The following is a 14,657-nucleotide window of genomic DNA, read 5'->3' as shown; positions in this document are numbered from 1 at the left end:
CTTCATTTGTAAAATGAGCTGGAGAAATAAATGGCAAAGTGCTCCAGGGTTTTTGCCAAGGAAACTCCCTATGGGGCCACAAAGTATAGGTCACCACTGAAAAATGAAATAAGGATAAAGACAACAATAACAGCAGAAAAGAAATAGGTTATCAATAAACCATAACTAATAAGCTGGTCTATAGTCTGGCTATATATACCTCTCTCCCCACACTTCATGTTCTAATCATTGTGATATACAAGTCAATTCAACAAATGTCACTAAGTCCCTACTTTATGTCAGACATATACTAGGTGCTGGGGATACAAATAAGAAAAAGACAGTCTCAGAGGCAGTGAGGTGGCCTAGTGGACTGAGAGTCTGACCTAGATATGGGAAGTCCTGGATTCAAATATGGACTCAGAAACCTCCTAGCTATGTCATGCTAGGCAAGTCACTTAACCTCCATTGCCTACTCCTTACCACTCTTTTCCCTTGAACCAATGCACAGTATTAATTCTAAGATGGAATGTAAGGGTTTTAAAAAATAAAACAATGCTTGTCTTCATGGAGCTTATAGTCTAATAGGGAAAGACAATATACAAAAGAAAACAGAAAAAGTAGCCACCTGGCAGAAGGATATGTTGTGTCTCAGAGTCAAAACCAAGCAGTGCTGCTGGCAAAAAACCCCCCAAAAACAAAAAAAAAAACCTGCAACTCAATTGAGAAGGTGTTGAGTATCAAAAAAGCTGAGTTAGTCAGCACAGGGATGAGATTTCCATATATCTTGGGGGAGAGATGCTGTTCTAGTGGAAATCAAGGAGAGTTACTTTTCTGGGGAGATAGTTCTAGGAAACTGTTATAATATTTATCAGTGAACAGTGAGGAACCACTATTTAAGGCCAAGTGATAATATAGAAAATATATTCTATAGGAATATAACAACAAATTCTCTGAGCTCTGGACTCTCTACTTCAACCTATGATAAAGTCAAGAGAGAACTAGATAATTTGAAGTTCTGATGACATAATGGATAAATACTTGCCAAACTTTAATGTACTGTATAAATGACTGTTGCTGTTGCTGTTGCTGTTGTTTAGTCCTGAGGACTCTAGTCTAGTCATGATTTCATTTCCTTTGATGTTTACTACATTATTTATGGGGTGTGCAGGGATGACTAGGACTTCTGCTGGAAAGGCTTGCTGAGCCCTCTTCAAAGCTGCTTATCTACTTTTGGGGTCCATCTTTCACTCAAGCCTCATCTGTGGCTCCAAGAAACAGTAGCATGTTCAGTGGCCACACCTAGAAAAAGTGGTATTGGTAAATGAACTGAATAGACTGAGGGTAACTGGCAGGTTTCAAACCCATTGGTGAGTTATGGGGGTGTCTAGTATAGGCAGATGAAGAATTCCCATAACAGGCAAGGGCAGAGGTATATGATTCTAAGAACCATAAAGGTAGTTGAAGTAGGTGCTGTGGAACTCTTAGAACTTTATTGGTCATGGAAGAAGTCAAGGTCATCCAATGTGTCTTGAGTTATCACTAGGCGTTCTGTTTTTTGTCTTGTCACTGGTCTTTGATGGCTCTGGATGACAGAATGAGGCTAATGACTTTGCACAACTCTGCTTTACTTAAATTCATTTTATGTATGATGCAAAGAAATCACCAAGTGATGTCATTTTGGTCTTCTTAAAGTATGAAGAACAATAACCAACCAACCAGCTGATAAACACAAGCAATATTTGTAGAGTAATGCATTGGTGTACTGTCATGATCAATAATCATATTCTACCTTCCAAAATTATGCTTAAATGGTTGTTTATTTTGCATTATTAAAAATTTAAGTCCAACCTGTATTTGAAACAACTGCTGATTTCTGACATTTAAATCCTCGTGGTGAAAATCTGGCAAAGTTATCTCATAAACAGGTTAGAGCTGACTTTAGCCTGCTGCTGATTACCTTTAACCCAAGGCTATGCTTGTATTTGTACATTTTTTCTGCCCACATATCCTGGGAGAATGCTTGAAACTTAAAGTTGAAAAACTCCAAACCCTGAACCCCAAAGGTAATTTTAAATGCTAAAAATCTAGTAAGGACATGGAATACTTACTTTAAGAAAGGATAAAGTATCTGGCCTAGAGGTCCAAGGCTTAAACTAGGATGTAGGCACCAAAGAAAAGAGGAAGCCTCAGGATATTAGCAATGTGGAATGACCTCTCTCTTTGTTCTAGTAGGTTTTGCCACTGATGGCTGACTAGAAGATAAAAAGCTTCATCTTTGAGAACATGATTTCAGCTAGATATAGGGCAAGGGATTCTCTGCTTCTTCCACCCACCAAAAACAAACCTACCTAAAAGATTTAAGCTAAGAAATCATGACAACACCTGCTTTTTCCTGAAGGAGAGAGAGTTGAATATTTCAAGTGAAGGAAGAGCTAGAAGCGCTCAAAATTGGACAAAGGCAGTATCTAGCAAAGATGTATATGTGAGTGGGTCCAAACTCCTTAGCATAGGGGTCCATAACACGGTGTTTTCATTGAAAGGTTTACTCTAAATAATTGAAAGCAGTCATTTAAAGGACAAAATGACACAATGGATAGAACACGGGATCTTGAGTTCAAATCTGGCTTCTGACACTTATTAGATGTATGATCCAGGGCAAATCACTTCACCCTATTTGCCTCAGTTTCCTCATCTGTAAAATGAGCTGAAGAAGGAAATAGAAAGCTACTCTAATATTTTTGGCCAAGAAAACCCCAGTAGAGTCTGGCACAACTGAAAAATAACTGAACAATAACAAAAGACAAAAAGAAAGTACAAACTCAAACTAAGCTGAGAGAACAGAGCCCTTTTCCCTAGCTACCTAAGTTGCTGGCCTTCTCATATTCTTTTTGTTGTTGTTGTTTTTGCTTTAATTTAATTTTTAATTTAATTTTTAATTTTTTACAAAATGTTTTCCATGGTTACATGATTCATGTTCTTGTTCTTTCTCTCCCCACCCCCAACCCCCTAGCCAACACACATTTCCACTTGTTTCTTCATGTGTTGTTGATCAAGACCTATTTCCAAATAATTGATAATTATTCTAAGGAGTTCATTAAGAGCCTACATCCAAATCGGGTCTGCATCAACCCATGTGTGCAAGCAATTGTTTTTCTTCTGTGTTTCCACTCCTGTAGTTCTTCCTCTGAATGTGGGTAGCATTCTTTCTCATAAATAAAGGAACAATAAATTGGAGGAATTCCATGTGAACTGGAATGACCTCCAGGAATTGATGCAGAGTGAAGGAGCAGATCCAGGAGAACATTGTACACAGAGACAGATACACTGTGGTAAAATTGAATGTAATGGACTTTTATACTAGCAGCAATGCAATGACCCAGGACAACTCTGAAGGACTTATGAGAAAGAACTCTACCTTCTCATATTCTTGGAGGGCATTCAGCATTGCCTGCCATCCAATTTTAGATTCAGAGATAAAAATAATAGTTTATAGTATCTATTCTGTTATGTAGACATCAGCAGTGCAAGCCATTACCCAACACCATCTACTCAATTATTGTAGTAACATGACTAATACAAGTCTCTCCATGTTATATAAACCTAGCCATTTCTCACTTAATGCCAAATCAGTTATATACAGAACAGTCGAGAAGAGGAAAAAGGAGGGGAAAAGACATTTGATCAGTCAAAATAGATGTCAAAAATAGGGTGCATGTTTTGTTTGTTTTCCTCTGCATATTAGTCTAAGGAGATCCCTTCAGGCCCTTACCTAGAGCCTATTTGTGCTTACTTTACACATGATTTTAGGAATCCTGGTTATCAGGTTTCTCAGCCTGAAGCAGTCTCAAAGGAACAAACTGGAGGCAACAAGAGCTCCTGGAAGCACTGTGATAGCAACAAGAAATGACAGCTGACATTGAAGGAGAAAATAGAAAATGTGGACCTATTTGCTTTTCTATGAACTTGGAATTTCACCTCCCACCTTCCATCCTTTGCTCAGGCTTTCTCTCCTTCTCTCTGCCTCTTTGTCTCTTTTGTTTTCTCCAATGCTCTGCTCAGGTGCTCCATCCTTTAGTGGTAGATGTCTTGAGCTCTCTAACTTCCAAATGATTACTTCCTCTTCAAATGATCTTCTTTTTACTTGTAAAGGAACTGTTCCCTTAACATGAACTCTCATTGGAATTCCAGATAACCAGGAAGTGGCTGCTTCCTATTTTCAAAGTCTGAAGTATTATCTCAAGTGGCTATAGTTCTTGGACAATTGTTCATGATCTTCAAGCAGTGTGCTCCCCAACAATATCAGTTGACTCTGTTAGCTTTCAGAGAATGGATTTGCTGAGAAGATATAGCAATGACTGGTAAAGTATTCCTGCCCAAGCAACTCTGCCACAAATATATGCAGAATCTGTTAAAGGAATAGGCACTAACTGAAAGCAAATTTATAGGGAAATATATGTATATGTGACTAGAGAACACATGGGACAAAGCGAGATCTTCTTACTCCTAGCAAAAGAAGATTATATATTACATTACATTACATTATATTATATCATATTATATCATATATTCTATTCCATTTTGTTACATGATATAATTTGTTACATATTACATTTCATTACATGATATGTTTTGTTGCATTATGTTATATTTTAAATCATATTATATGAAAGTACATTTTATATTGCCATAAATTTCAATCATATTAATCCTTGTATTTACTCATTCATTTGTTTGTTTAGGTTCCATTGTGGAGCCATTATGAAGCTTTCTACAGGATATGACTGCTTCTGGCTTCTTTTGTTTTTGCTTGTTAGATTGGGTGACTGGAGACCATCCAAACCAAGGGCTGGCATTTTCTCCTTCCCTCAGCCAGCTTTCTTAGCACAGGGAAGTCTTTAATTTAAAGCTTTAGGAGAAAGCCCTAAGAGATCATCTGAATAGTCATCAGGTCTAAAAACAATGCTAAGTTTCTATAGATCTTTGCAATTCCAGCACAGAGCCCTTGTTTCTTCAGTCTTTTTTTTACTGGCTAATTATCCCAATTTTGTAGATTAGGTCCTTGGAGTTCAGAGAGGCTTCTAAGGAGTTTATCTATAGTGACATGACTAAGAGATGTCGCTTGTGGGCTTAACCTGTTTCCGACTTAATATCTGTTTTGATGAAACTGACTCTACCCCAGGTACAAGGGCAAACAGGGCAAACAGCCTCCTGAGCACAAACTGGGGTTGGCTAATCTTGAGCAGAATCCACTTGGGAACTTTCTAGTTGGTATTTTGTGTATCACGTTTTGTCTAAAACTTTAAACACAAAAAGGAACCTTACAAAGGTAATGAATGGTTTGCTTTTCTTGCTGCCCTCTGGGAAACAACCTTGCCATGTTTAATGCCACAAGAAGGAAACATCATCACATTTCCTACAGCTGTAAGAGCAATATTTGGAGGAGAGGAGAAATCCCGAATTTAGGAATAAAAAATGAAATTGAGGCTATTAAGAGACTCAAAATGAGACATGATGTAATTAGTACTTTCCTTTTATCTGGTACCGTATGGCTTTCTAAGAGTTTTCAAATCAAATTCTTATTTCATCTTCATGTATTTATAATGTAATTTATTTATTTTATTTTTACTTTTTATTCATCATGTAATAAATAAGCATTTATTTTTCCTCCCTCTGGCCATTCACACATTGGGAGGAAAAACATATATCAAATACATATTATCAAGCAAAATGAATTCCCACATTGGTCATTTGCATAGATATATCTTCATTTTTCATCTTGTTTTGTCATTACCTATCTTTCTGTCAGGAAGAGGGTAGTACCATTTCTCATGAGTTCATCAGAATTATGGTTGCTGATTACATTGCAAAGATATTTTTAGGTCTTTAAAAACTGTCTGTCTTTGAGTGTTGCTATTATTATAAGTCATTCTTTTGATTCTGACCACTTTGTCCTGTATCAATTCGTACCAGTCTTTCCAGATTTCTCAGAAACTCTTTTCCTTTTATCATTTCTTGAAGTACAATAATACTTTATTATATTCACATGGCACAATTTGTCAAACTATTTCATAAATTATGAGCACTCTGCCTCATTTGATCTTAATACTGGATCCCCAGGAATTCAACCCTAAAATATGCTTTACAAATGATTGTTGACTGACTAGGAGGTAGGCAGGTGAGGCATTATTATTCCCACCCTGCAGGTGAGGAAAGTAAGATACAGAGTAGCCAATTTGCATATAAGAAGTCACATATTTAATTAGGGGCAAAGTTGAAACTTTAATTGGAACTTCACTTAAGTTAATATATCTAACAATTTTTCTTTCTCTTCTTTTATTCTCATCTATTTAAAAAAATGTTCTCCTGATTACATGTAATAACAATTTTCGACTTCGTTTTTCTCAACTTAAAAGATTCAAATTGTCACCTGTTGTCCTTCCCTTCCCTCCTCCCTTCCAGAGGTGGTAAGCAATTTGATCTGGGTTATACATGTATTATCATGCAAGACATACTTCCATATTAGTCATTGTTGTGAGAGAATACTCATGTAAAACAAAACCCCATATAAAAACACAAGTAAACTAAAGTGAAAAATAGAATCTTTTGATCTGCATTTGGCTTTGTCTCTTTCATAGCTCAATTTTGGTCTCTTTTTGAGTTAAATTAATGAAGATAAATTTCTGCTTGGAAAATTTACTAGAATGTTCAAGTCAATTTTTACTACTTTGAGTGGCAATGGATTTTTCAAACTTGGGACTTGGGTTTCCTTTTCATTCGGGTCAGAAATTGAGGCATATTGATCCAGCATTTATTCTTTAAGAAAATAATGTATTGAAACCTCAACCAAAGTGGTCATTGCTGGTTTCAGGTACATTAATATGTATTATATAAACACAGAAAAAATTACTTCTCTTCCTTCTTAGAATTTTTCAAAAATTGTCAGCTGTATTATTCTTCCAAGAGATAAGTAGTCCATTGAGTTGAATGAGCACTTTTGAAAAGAATAGACATGTTGTTACTAGGAAAGATTCAGTCTGGAGTTGACAGAAGGCAGGGATATATTGGGAAATGATGATATTTATAAAAAAAATTAGATGGTGCAGGGAATAGAGCACTGGGGCTGGAGTTGGGAAGACTTGCTATCAAATATAGTGTCAGACACTTATTAGACAAACCCCAGACAAGTAACTTAATTCTATTTGCCTCAGTTTCCTCATCTGTAAAATGAGCTAGAGACGGAAGTGACAAAGCACTTCATTATATCTGTCAAGAAAACCCTAAATGGGGTCATGAAGTGTTGGATACTACGGAGTCTAAACAACAATTGGTAGAAAACTAAAGGAATCAAAACCCATGAGAATATTCTAAAAATAACAAATGATTATACAAAAGCAAATAAAAATAAGTTTGAAGTTTTATTTCACATCCCTTATGTTAGGAAAGAAGCAAGAAAGATGAAAAGTGTGTTAGAGAGGGTGTGGGAAGTCAAGTACACTAAGACATTGTTTATGGAGGTGTGAATTAATCTAAACCATTCTGGAAAACAACTTGGAATTATGTAAGGAAAGTTGTTAAGTTATTTGGAAGCTTTGAGCCAGAGATTCCCTCTTAGAGAAGAATATATCTGAAGGAGGTCAAAGGCAAGAAGAAAGGTTCCATACAGAACAAAATAGTTATAATACTTTTCTGTTAACAAAAAGTCAAAAGAAAAACTAGAAAGAAAGAATATATTCATCAGTTGGGAAATGGATGGACAATTATGGGATTAAAAAAGTACTAGGGTATATTATATATTGAGAAAAGGAAAACATGAAAAATTCAAAGAAAAATGATACTTAGATATACTGACATATTATTCTGACAGGACTGAGGGGCAAGTTATTATTGTCCCTTTTCTAATTCCATTCAAGGATAAGTAAAAAAAGCTGTGGATTTAGAATAGTGATATTTTCAAATATATCTAATTGGGCAGCTCCTAACACTTGGTGAGAATTAGTTTTCCCATCTGTAAAATTGGGAAAGTAGACTAGATTTTCTCCAAATTCCTTCTAGCTTTGAATCTTGCTATCTTATTAAGGAGGTGGCTAAATGGCATGGAGGGTAGAGTGTCCAGCCTGGAGTCAAAAATGATTCATCTATCTGAGTTCAAATCCAGCTTCTGATATTTAATAGCTATGAGACCTGGACAAGTCACTCAGTCCTATTTGCTTCAGTTTTCTGATTTGTAAAATGAGCTGGGAAAGCAATGACAAATGATTCCAGTATCTTTGCCAAGAAAACCTCAAAAGGGATCATAAAAAAATCAGACAGAACTGAAAAAATAACTAATCAACAGCATCTTATTGAGGACCAAGAACAATATGTGTCCCTGGGTCAGTTGTACTGGGGGGGGGTGAGGGTGGTTATGAAGCTCAAAGTGGGGAAATGTGAGTCTGTAACCAGAGGTGGGTAATACTTTTCTTTCAAAGAGGATACTATTTGGTGACACATAGAACTTTGTATAATGATTTCAGCTGTCTCTGGTTCGTCAATTAGTTCTGCTCATTTTCCACATCTTTCTCCTTTTCTTTTTAGTTATTTGTTGTAAATAAAACTCTCTGAGAAGGGAATGGGAATAGACACAGAAAGAAACATAAATTTTTCAGAAATATAAATATAAATTTAAGTGATATAGGAGATTAATCTCAATTCTGAAAAATTGACCATGCAGGCTTAGAGTATGTCGATGGGACAATGTATTTCCATATTTTGTGAACCATAAAGTTATTAAGATGTTTCACTTTAAACTTTTTCATTTTAATGGATTCTTATTGGCATCTATTTCTGTTATTAATACAATGGAAATCTTTTGATTGAAAATTTATTCACCACCGGAAAAAGATTTATCTCCAGTTTTCACCAGATCGTGTTTAGAACTTGGAATGCAGAAAATGCAGTACTATCCCATTTTTCAAGAAGATAGTGTCAGATACATGGAATCTAGCATATGGCTGGTTTGAGTTGTAAACATCACTAATGTAGGTATCTGAACTTTCTCTCTCTCTCTCTCTCTCTCTCTCTCTCTCTCTCTCTCTCTCTCTCTCTCTCTCTCTCATATTTATCTTTGTCTCTCTCCATCTGTGTCTGTCTACCTGTCTCTGTTGGTACAAATAAAGAATATGAAGAGGAAGAACCCTGAGTGAGGGTAGTCAGTTAATCAGTAAGCATTTACAAAGTGTTATGTGTCATGTGCTGTGTTAAACACCAGCGATATGAAGAAAGGCAGAAATATAGTCCAGTCTTTGCCCTCTGTAGCTCAATTCCTAAAAGAGAGACATTATATGCAAAGAATTATGTTCATAAAGACATAGATTAGATAGATAGAAAGCAATTTGGAAGAAGTCACTAGGAACCATGAGTATCAGAAGAGACTTCCTGAAGAAAGTTGTACTTGATTGAATCTTGAAGTAAGACAAAGAAGTTAACATATGGAGGTGCAAGAAGAGAGCATTCTGGACATGGGGAACAGCCAGGACAAGGGTAAGGAAGTAGCAGATGGAATGTCAAAGCCAAGTAGCTCAAGTAGGTCAATGTAACTAGTCTGTAGAATGTGTGGAAGGGATTACAGTTAAGAAGACTAGACAGGTAGGAAGAGGCTTTCTTCCATTTTCTTCTTATATCCAAATCAATCAAAGCTATGTAAACCTGATCATATGCAAGAAACACTAGACACTTGGATACTAGTCCCATTTGGGGTGTTGTTTAGTCATGTCTGATCTTTCATGACCCCATTTGAGTTGTTTTGGTTTATCTTGTTTATTAAGATGCATATATGGCCATATTCCTTTATATATGTGTGTGTATAAAATATATACATAGTATATATGTGTAACTATACGCATCTACATTTGTATCTATTTATCTATTAATCTATACTCTGTGTGTGTATGTATGTGTGTGTGTGTGTGTGTGTGTGTGTGTGTGAGGATCAAGAAGTCAAAGTTGGGTGATTGTGAAGATAGTCATGTAACCACCAGAAATATGGAATTTGGAATAAGAGGCAAGATTAAGGCAAAATTTGAGAGTCATCTTGTTCATTCCAATAGACAGAATGTTGGATTTAGAATCAGAAAGACTTGAATTCAAATCACACCTCAAGTAATTTACTGGTTGTCAGATCCTAGCCAAATCCCTTAACCACTTTCTGCCTCAGCTTCTTCATTTGTAAAATGATGGCATTGTGCTTGATGATACCCAGTGTACCTCATGGCTGTAAATCTATGCTCCTATTATCCTATAATTCTATGATAAATTCGGATTTGGACATGGTGCCTTTGAGATGACTATTAGACTTCTACTTAGAGCTGACTAGCTATCATATGGGAACCTAAGATTCAGCAGAGGTCAAGGGGAAAACTGGACTTAGATTTGAAATTGTCTAAGCAAAAGTGATGATTGTATCTTTGAAATGAGATGTGACTGCCTAGGGACAGAGCTTAGCATGAAAAACAGAGAGTCTGAGCATAGAGTCTTGGAGGAAATGGGCTTTTAGGGGTGGTGGGATATAGCTGATAAATTAAAGAAATAGATTAATTTGGTACAGATCCCTATTTTAGGTTGGGCAGGTCTCACACCTTGCTACAGTCATTTATTAATATCAGAATGCTATCTGAATAATTAGAAATTCCACCAAAGTAGGATTAAGGGTTGGGTGGGGGGAGGTGGGAAGAAATCTCTTCCACTGGAGATGATTTACTTGATGAGTACAGGAGCAATCATCTGAACCTGATCTTCTCTGGGGCACCTGAGAAGTTACAGATTTGATTAGTGAGAGACAGTAGTATTCTCTGCACAAGATGAAAAGCAACAGAGTGAATGATGAAGAGGGAGGCAGTCTATGTTACAGGAAAATAACCTGAGCTGGGGGCAGGCCCTACAGATTCTGTCATTGTCAAGAGCCTCCTATTTGTTACAAGAGATTAGATTATCATTTAGTGCAGACCATGAGAAGGGGGAGGGCTAAGACCTCTCTCAATACATCTATTTTTCAGAAAATTCTCTTCAATGGCTGGTACAGAATCAGAAGCCTAACCCTCAGAAAGTTGTTTCCTGTACTGAATATTCTCCTCATTCAAATTTGTTTTCTGGACCGAAATACTTCCCTCATTCAAATTTCATCCTCTCCTAGCAGCCCTAAAAACCTAGCATTTAATGAAACTCTTAGAGTTCACAGGGTAGAAATATTGTGAATTAAGTGATTTTTTTCATATCTTTTTAATAAAAGAGGGGAGCTTTTTCTCTTGCTACAGTAAATCATGACTTTTCTTTAAAGAAATAGTAGGGATTTGAATCTATCTTCCAAATGAAACTCATCACAGATGGGCAGAAAATAAAAGTCAGCTAATGAGCTCTCACAGGCTGAATAAATTAAAGCATTCTTCCATCAGGGTAATAAAAGGAAGAATGAAAAAGAAGAGATGTCACCAAGAGAGAAGAACAATCACTTGGGTTGTCTATGAGATGGCATAACATCTGGCTAGCAAGTGTAAGACATGTCCTAACGTCTGCTTGTTGGGTCTAGGCAATGCCAAACATCTGGATGGCTGATGGAATCTTTTGCTTCCTATATAGTTGGTTTGACACAGTTGCTTGCCAGCCCCTGAATTTTTTTAAGGAGGGCTATATGATGATATTTTTTCTCTCCTAATTTTATCCCAGATATTCTTAAATGCTTGATGAAAACCAGAAATGTCCCAGTTTTTATGTTGCATGTTTTGCAATTGTGGCAAGGGGCTCCCTGGAAATATGCTCCAATCCTACTCTTTTTCCACTAGCAGTCTTCCAACCAGAGCTTGCTCAATTAAAGGCTTGGATCTTTGCCTTAACTTATGGAGAGCCTCAGAGCCTCCAGAAACACAGAATAACAGAACTTCCACATTGGCCTCAGAGGCCATCTAAACCCAATCATACATGAACAATGATCCCTTATTGGCCTCTTCCACAAGAAGTCATCCAAACTACCTTCATAAAAGGGGAGAACCAGTCACTTCATAAGGTAGTCCATTTCCTTTTAGGATATCTCTAAAAGGGCATTTTTACTGATTTCTAAGCTTGATTCTTTGCAACTTCCGTTCACCTGCTCCCCAGAGACTTGCAGAACAAATAGAATCTTTGTTCCACCTGATACATCTTCATATAGTTCAATAGAGCTCAATAAAGTTCAATGTTACCCTCCCCCAAATCTGAGTCTTTTCTTCTCCAGGCTAAAACTCTCTAGATCCTATAGTGGATTCTTATATGGAATGAACTTGACATCCTTCAATAGCCTGATTTCGGTGTATCCCATTTTATTAATGCCCTTTTTCAAATGTAGAATAATAAAAAGTAATTGTTTTAAAATTTTCCTTTTATCAACATTAATAGCTGAAGAGAAGAAACAAATTGGAGGGAATGGAATAGAGGCAGCTATATGGTTCAGCAGATTGAGAAACAGGCCTAGAGATGGGAGGTCCTGGGTTCAAATCTGATCCTAGACACTTTCTGGCTATGTGACCCTGGGCAAGTCACTTAAAACCCATGAACTAGCCTTTACTAATCTTCTTCTTAGAACCAATACACAGTATTGATTCTAAAATTGAAGGAAAGGGTTTAAAAGAATGGTAGAGTAGGATTCAAAATTTTAAATTATTTTTTAGTTATCATTTTATTCTCTCTCTCACCTCTCCCCCATTGATAAAAGGAACAAAACAAAACAAAACTATGTAACAATTATTCATAGTAAAGCAAAATGTTGACCCTGTCCAAAAATATTCTTCGCTCTGGCTATTTAGTCTCTCATTTCTACTAATAGTTATGGATAGCATGCTTTCTTATGGAGCCTTCAAGTTCATTATTGTATTGATTATAATACTTGTGTTTTTATCATTTTAAAGTGTTGTAGAATCCTAGGATAAGATGGCTGTAGAGTAGAAGGAACTTCATGATTCTTCCTACTACTGATCACAACAAAGCATCTCAAAAAGACAAACGTCAAAATCAGACAAGGGAAGGCGTTCTGCCAAGGGGTACAGCCTTGAAGGTAGGCAGGGTTTGGACATCGTCAAGGTATAAGGGGTTAAAATTACATCTACCAAAGTGTGAGCTGATTACCCCTCACCCATACCACCTACCCTGCCAGAGTCAGAGTGAGGGCTGGGACAATCTCTAAATTCTTGGGGGCTGGCTGAGGGTACCACATTTTTACCTCAGAGGGAAGCACAGGGCCTTGGTGGCTAGACTTGGGACCCAAGGCTGAGAAGCATTGAGCTTGGAGACAGGGCAGACCCAGGCTGGCCATGGCAGATGTAATGGAGACTGGAAAAATAGCCTCAGGGCAAGACTCTTTAAAGCCCACTACACCAAATACTGCCTACCCACCTCACTCAGACATCTTACTGAGAAGCCAACATAATTCAGAGGGAAAAAAACTGAGCACAGCAATGGCTACCAACATGAAGGAACCACAGTCCACAAGTACCCAAAAAAAAAGCCCTAGATGCTGTTTGGCTAACTTCTATGGAGAAAAGGAGCAGAGTACAGAGGTGACAGCAGAGAGAGACAAACAAGCAAACACAACCAAACTTTCCAAAAAAAAAATAGAAATTTGTCACAAGCTCCTGAGGAACTCAAAATGGAGTTCAAGAACCAAGTAAGAAACATAGAACAAAAATGGGTGGAAAAGTGGGAAATAGAAATGCAAATAATTCAAAAAGAAAATAACAATTTAAAAGACAGAATTGAATCTCCCACATGGAAAAGGAAACACAGAAATCACATGAAGTAATAAGCAAATTGGAGACCAGAATTAACCTGCTGGAAACCATGAAAAGCAGAATGGACCAAACTGAAAAGGAAAATCAAAAAGATCATAGCTGAAAACCAGTCTTTAGAGACTAGAATTGGACAAGTAGAAGCTAATGACCTCATAAGACAGAAAGAATTATTAAAGCAAAATCAAAAGAATAAAAAAATAGAAGGAAACACGAAATATTTCATTGAAAAGACAACTGACTTAGAAAACAGGTCCAGGAGAGACAATTTGAGAATCATTGGTCTACATGAAAACATAGAAAAAAACAGAAGCCTTGACATTACATTACAAGAAATTATCCAAGAAAATTGCCCTGATATGCTTGAACAAGAGGGCAAAATAGACATTGAAAGAGTCTGTAATGAAAGATCACCCTCTATATTAAATCATCAAAAGATAACCCCCAAGAACGTAATTGCCAAATTCAAGAGCTTCTAAGCCAAGAAGAAAATATTTCAAGAAGACAGAAAGAGATAATTCAGATATCAAGGAGCCCCAGTCAGGATAACACGGGATCTGGCAGCTTCCGAGGAAAGGACCACAATACTTCGAATTTGATATTCAAAAAGGCAAGAGAACTGGGTCTACAGCCAAGGACCACCTACTCATCAAAACTGACTATATACTTCAAGGGGAAAGTATGGGAATTTAACAAAATAGCAGATTTCCAAGTATTCCTAAAGAAAAGACCAGAACTGAACAGAAAATTTGCTATCCAAATAAAAAATTCAAGAGAAATATGAAAAGGCAAGCAAGAAAGGGGAAAAAAAAAGTTAAGGACTTCGGTAAGGTCAAATTGTTTTTATTCCTATATGGAAAAATGATATTTGTAACTCTCAGAGATTGT

This window comes from Gracilinanus agilis, chromosome 6 (genome assembly GCF_016433145.1).
Source record: "Gracilinanus agilis isolate LMUSP501 chromosome 6, AgileGrace, whole genome shotgun sequence".
NCBI lineage: Eukaryota > Metazoa > Chordata > Mammalia > Didelphimorphia > Didelphidae > Gracilinanus > Gracilinanus agilis.
Note: the sequence above shows the minus strand (reverse complement) of the source record.